Raw genomic sequence first — 6,000 nt, 5'->3', positions numbered from 1 at the left:
ACCACCTCTTGACTTTTGTTAATCTGACAGCCACACAGTCCTTTCTTGGGGAATATTGCAAAGTGTCTTCAATTCAATTGCATTTCTGTGGTCGTGGGGTTTTATGTAATTACAGAAGTTCTGTAGTTGATTTGAATGTTATATCCCTGTTGTGGAATTACGTTTGGACTTTATCCCAAAGGACAGGGAAGGGATTGTGTTTGTTTTGTTTGAACATTTCTTGTCACAGGACTATGTTGGAGACAAACCCCAATGACACAAACATTCAAACACCACCTTCAGATGTAATATTGATTGATAAAACAACAGTGCACAGCTGCCAAGCTTCGCTCTTGAATACAGAGGGTCTTCAATTCCCAACAAATTACTGGCATTTCTACCAATTTACAAATTAGAGTTTCCTCAGAATATCTCACAGTTCTTAATATTCCAGTCACCTTCCTTTTCAGCCTTCTCTCTTGAAATCTGTGTGTGGGGAGGAGGGAGGAGGGAGAAAGTAGAGCATTTGTAAAATTGGAGTTAAAAAAATCTAGATCAACTTTTATCCTTAGGCAAATTATGCACAGAGTTAAATTAAACCACTATATATACTTGTAGATTGAAGAATCAGAGGTGGAGGAGGGGTCAGAGACACCGAGATCAAAGTTTCTGTTCTTTGAACAAAATCCCTTTGAAAAGCCCCCCATGCCACCTATCCTGCTTGTTAATGTTTTGACTGGGAGTGTCTAGCCGTGTCATCGGCAGCAGAATATTTTTAGTACCATATTTTATTTTATTTTCTGTGTGCAGCTAGCTCTACTTAGCAAAGCACCAGATCCTTTGCCAGCTCTGTTCTATGTCTCTTAGGGGAATATTTTTGTTAATTGCAAATATTTGATTGACAAACATAGGATGCAATTAGTAGTCAGGCACAGTAGGAATGTGCAGTGAACTGGATCCCTGAACCAACGGATCTCAACTCTCTCAGCTTGATCTGAAATCGACTAGAGCATTTCAACCATATGTTTGCCTCAAACTTTCTCTTTCCTATGAATGTTGCTTATTTCCCCAAACTAGCTTCTTTTCACCTTGGCTCACTGAGGGAGCTAATTCCTCTATGATCAAGCCAAATGAAGAAAGAAAATTCTTCACAAGTTTCAGTCTGGTGGGGCTATTTGACCATGGCTGTAAAAATTAATGTGGACAAAATTACACATGCCAGTTGTTTCTCTCCAAAGCCCTAGGTGGAAAAAAGAATCTAATCTCTTCTGAATTCAGACATTTTATTTTTCATAGCTATTTAAAACAACCTGGCACCATCTGATTATCTTTATCAATTACATTTTGCTTCTTTATACATATAGCAAGATGAGCTGTTTGTTCTGTCTTACTGCAGTATGTGAAATAAATTTCTGTTTTCAAAATATACCATTTATTTTAAAGGTATTCTGTTTGCCACAAATCAATGGGAGGAACTGGAATCTGATGCTATCAGATATTCTGAACTTCCTTCCCCCTTGAGAAATTAATTAAAACTCACAAAAATTGAGGGGAAAGAGCAAACTTCAAAGCCTTAAGTACCAGCTTTAAAAAGTCTGAAGAAAATGTACGCTGTTTACCCACATACATGATGTAAAAAACAAAGTTGAAAACAAAAAACATAATGTAGTCAAATTGGGGTTGTGGCTCTAAAACACCAGTTCTCAATTTTTTTAACTCGTTGATGCAGTTCTCATGTTATTTTAGGGGGATGAGATATACAGTATGAGTTGCTGTCTCTGAAGGATAAGCAAAGAGTTATCAGCATTGTGGGTAAAGAGATAAGACATCTCTCAAAGCTGGAGGAGAGCATACTGTATGCTTACGAACATTCTGCAAGTTCATGGCAAATGATGTGGGGCCTTCAACGAAGATGGGGAACCTGAAACCCAGGGAGATTTTAAATTAGTTCAAGGACACACTGGAAGTGCTCGGTGATATGGAAATATAGGGCAGGAATCCTGACATGCAGCCCATGAAACCAGAATGCTTGTCAAGTCTGTCAATTATAATGTGCCACATTCCAAATAAAGCTTTAAAAATGGGTGTCACAAGGCTGCAAGGCACTGCTGTGGTTCATCTTGACCATCCTCCTGCCTCTAGAAAAGCTGTGATTAATTTTTTAAAACTAGCAGTCTGCTTCAAACATACAAATAAAAGGTGTTCTTCATGTTTAGAATTTAAATAAAACCATAGTAGAGCAAACTAGGAATTTGGAAAAATAAGAAAACAATCTCATGTTCTCTTGTTTTTCTCTCTCTCTCTCTTTATTTTTTCCTTCTTGGAATGACGATCCTAAGCTCAGTGACCATGAAACTATTGGGATGGATCTGGTTTACTGCGTAGAGCACTGACACAGCAGCTCCTTGGGTGTCTGTGTGCCCTGTGGCTTTTGCCATTAGTCAAGGCATTGTCTAAGCTGATCACATCAGCTAAGGTCCCCTAACTCACGTAAGCTCACCATATGCCTGGATGCCATAGATCCTTGGAAATAGACAAGTTTAGAGGTGGAAGGATCAGGAAGGAAATGTACCCATTCAACAGATGAGACATCAGAGGCTCAGCAAGTGGTGACTGTTTTGAATAACTTGAAGTAATACCAAAGCCAGCTTCTGAATGGTGTAATGGTTTGAGCTCTGCAAGCCTGGAAGAGTATGAGGCATGGGGGAGAAATCAATGAGAAGAATAAATTGAAGCAGCTACACAGATAGATTTGACTGATCTAGTGACAGCTTTCTGAGATGAACATTTTGTATGTGGGGAGGCGGGGCTTGTGAGGGAAGGACGGTGTATATTTTTTCGATTAGAATAGGGTAACACCTCAGATGATGAGTCCATAACCTCAAACTTTCTGATAGGAAATCAGATAATGCACTGGATACTGTTGTTGCATTTTTAAGGTATATATTTCCCTAAATGCTGCCTTCAGAGAAAACTAGTGGCCCTCAGGGAATCAGGTCTCTTCTCAGAATTTTCTTGTTTGTCTCAGTTTGCAGTTCGTTCGCTAATGCTGTGGCCTCTAAGTGAGCTCACATCTGAGATTGTAAAGGCTTGTGTAAGGGTATTCTTCTCTTTTTTAATAACTCTTAGTAGGGACTCTCTGCCACTCTACCAGAGACTGGCAAATGTAAGTGTGCACCAGAAGCACCTTCAAGGCCTATTAAAATGCAGATTGCTGGGCTCCACCCTCAGAGATTCTGATTTAACATTTTTGAGGTAGGGCCCCAGAATCTGCATTTGTATAAAAGCTCACCGATGCTACTGATGCTGCTGTTCCAAGGACCACACTTTGAGAAACACTGCTCTTTATATAGAAGCAATGTTCAGTGTATGCTATTGACTGAAAAATCTTTATGATGTTCATCTGTATAAAAAAAGATAATAAGAGTTGGAGAATAAAATAATATTGGCATGTACCAGCTGCTCAATAAATATTTTTGATTGATTGAGTTGAGGATTGATGTTACTCTCCATTTGCTTATATTGCTCAAAACAAATTATGAAGTTGAGTAAATTCCAGAACTTTTTTCTCTTTCAGCCATATCCCAGGCTGGGTTTAAATATCATTATCTAATATTTTTAAGCCTTAGTTTTCTCAGTTTTAAATTGGGGGAAGTAGGGATATTGTGGAGGAGTAAATAAAATAACTTTTGTTAAAGTTCTTCTTAGCAGCTTGCTTTAGTGTAAACATACTCCTTTATCTTACATAACTATTGGTGAAAATACATTTGCCAACTGGGAGAGGCCCTTCTCTTTGCAATGAATTGGGAGGCATTCTTTAAAATAAGAAGTGCATCTTAAATTATGCCTCAGTATCCAATGATCTAAATGTGAAGAAATCTACAGGTAGCCTGTTTACTAATATGATTCCATGTGAAAAAGAGCATAGGAATCCTCTGTACTAAAAAATATTTTTATTAGAACATTTGAAGGAATTAATCAGTTTGTTTTAATTTATGGGGAATCACTAAATGGTTTAATGGGCTAGCACATAATGAATAAATAATGGGAAACCTTCAAAATCAGGACACTAAGTGGCCCAGATGTTCATCAGGTGTTTTGTAAGCATATACACCTGTGGCTTAGTATTCGAAAGTTAAGAATATTTATGTTAGTTTTCTAACAAAAATGTCTTTAAAAAATTTAAACATAAGTAAATAAAAAGAAAGCAATATGAAAAAAAATTCAGAATAGATTTACATTCCTTGATAGTCTTTGGGTCAGATACTTATACCTTTGGTTCTTTATATAAATAAAAATAAAGTATTCTTATTTTCCAGATAAGTTTTTATCTCCACATGAAATTAGAAGTAGATGACTCAGTTCTAGATAACAAATATAGTATTTACATATTTATTTTAACTTATATGAAAATTTACAGAGTTCTTACTATGTTCCTGGTGTTATTTTAAGTGCTTTATGAATATGAAGTCATTTAATCCTCATACCCCACGAGATGGGTATAATTGGTATCACCCCGATTTAACAATTAAGAAAACTGAGGCACAAATAAACTAAGAAAATTGCCTATAGTCACATAGCTAGTAAATAGCGTAGCAAGGATTTGAACCTGGGTGATCTGGGACTGTGTTCCTGCTCATCCTACACTACTGCCCCAGCGACCCCAGTGACAAATACTGGACTGGGCGATGTGATGCGATGTATAAGTGGCACACCTTCATGGAATTTACAATCTCTCTGGGATTACAAACACAACAGCATTCGTTAAAACTCAAGTGCTAAAGGACAAGTGCCAATATTTATGGTGTGTAGACAGAGGCCACAAACTAGAGAGCCCAAGATAAAATCTGGCTTGTGGATATGTTTTGTTTGGCTCATACAACATTTTGAAATTTTTGAGCTAATGGCTTAAAATGAAAAATTATATAAATATTCCAGATTTTTAGTCATTAAAAAACACACAAAACTTAAACATTCACTATGCCCAAATTTGGCATGAAACAAACAGATGGCACTAAATTCTCTCCTATTTGCTCCAGTCTCTGACATTCACACAATGTATACGTATGCATTTTTATCAGATGCATGCCATTCATTTATTTTTCTTGCTGAGTTCCTGAGTTGACCCATATATAAGTGTCCTGAGAAAGGGGTGTTGGATGTCCGGGGGATAGCTATTGCCTGGAATACTTGTAGAAGTTTCAGGAAGAAAAGTTATTTGCACTGAACTTCAAAAGAGGAGGACAGGTGGTTGTAACAAGATTGCAGTGAGCCTTCTGATTCTTTCTGACACCCTAGAGTGTATCTATACAAAACAACTCTTCTAAATTCAGCCAAAATAATGAGTAGATGTTGCAGTGTTCTGACACTTACTTTTGTAGTGGCTACCATTTGACTAGCCAAAATATTCTTGCCTCATTGTTTATTCACTGTAGTAGTATTGCTAGTCTCACTTCTCTGAATTAGAAAGAAAGCTCCTTCTAAGAAACACACTACACAGAGACAGGGATCTGTTTGTCTTGATCAATACTAAACTTCTAGAACCTAGTGCTGTGTCTGGAATGTTGTAAGAGCTCAATAATGTTCTAGGAAAAAAGACAACTGGGAAAGACAAAATAAAAAGAAAGAAGAAAGATGGAAGGGAAGAAGGAAGGAAAGAAGGAAGGAAGGGAGGGAAAGAGAGAGAGAAAGAGAAAACAAAGCAAGGCATCTGATGACTTCTCTGCGAGTTCTCTCCCTCACTAAGTGTTAGTAACGGCCATTGCCGATATATATCCAGGAATAGTACAGGGACTTCGTGGGAATTTTCAGACTGTACAAGCTCTTTCTATGTTTGGTAAAGGTCAAATTTGTAACTCGTTTAAAGAATCAGGTAGAGCCGTGATTTATCAAAGTATATTCCCTAGATGGCCCACATTGGGAAGGCATGCTTGCTGTGAATGTAGACTCCCATGCTCCCCCAACCCTCCATGATCTAATGGCACACAGGAATTATGTATTTGTGCATGCCAGGTAATTCCT

The 6,000-nt window shown here is 37.6% G+C and overlaps 1 long non-coding RNA gene across 2 annotated transcripts in view; it reads right to left on the bottom strand.

Annotated features, from left to right (window-relative positions):
• Positions 1 to 277: 277 nt before the first annotated feature.
• LOC109025656 (uncharacterized) overlaps positions 278 to 6,000 on the bottom strand; it is a 147,805-nt gene continuing 142,082 nt past the window's right edge. The window contains exon 4 of one of the 2 annotated variants that reach the window (XR_008677254.1): positions 278 to 465. This is a non-coding gene — a long non-coding RNA (uncharacterized lncRNA). Of the gene's footprint in view, positions 466 to 2,525; positions 2,663 to 6,000 lie in introns of those variants that run through there. The other variant, XR_008677253.2, reaches the window with a different exon arrangement.

Source organism: Gorilla gorilla, chromosome 12 (genome assembly GCF_029281585.2).
Source record: "Gorilla gorilla gorilla isolate KB3781 chromosome 12, NHGRI_mGorGor1-v2.1_pri, whole genome shotgun sequence".
NCBI classification, from domain to species: Eukaryota; Metazoa; Chordata; class Mammalia; order Primates; family Hominidae; genus Gorilla; species Gorilla gorilla.
Note: the sequence above shows the minus strand (reverse complement) of the source record. Positions and strands in the feature narration are given on the sequence as shown.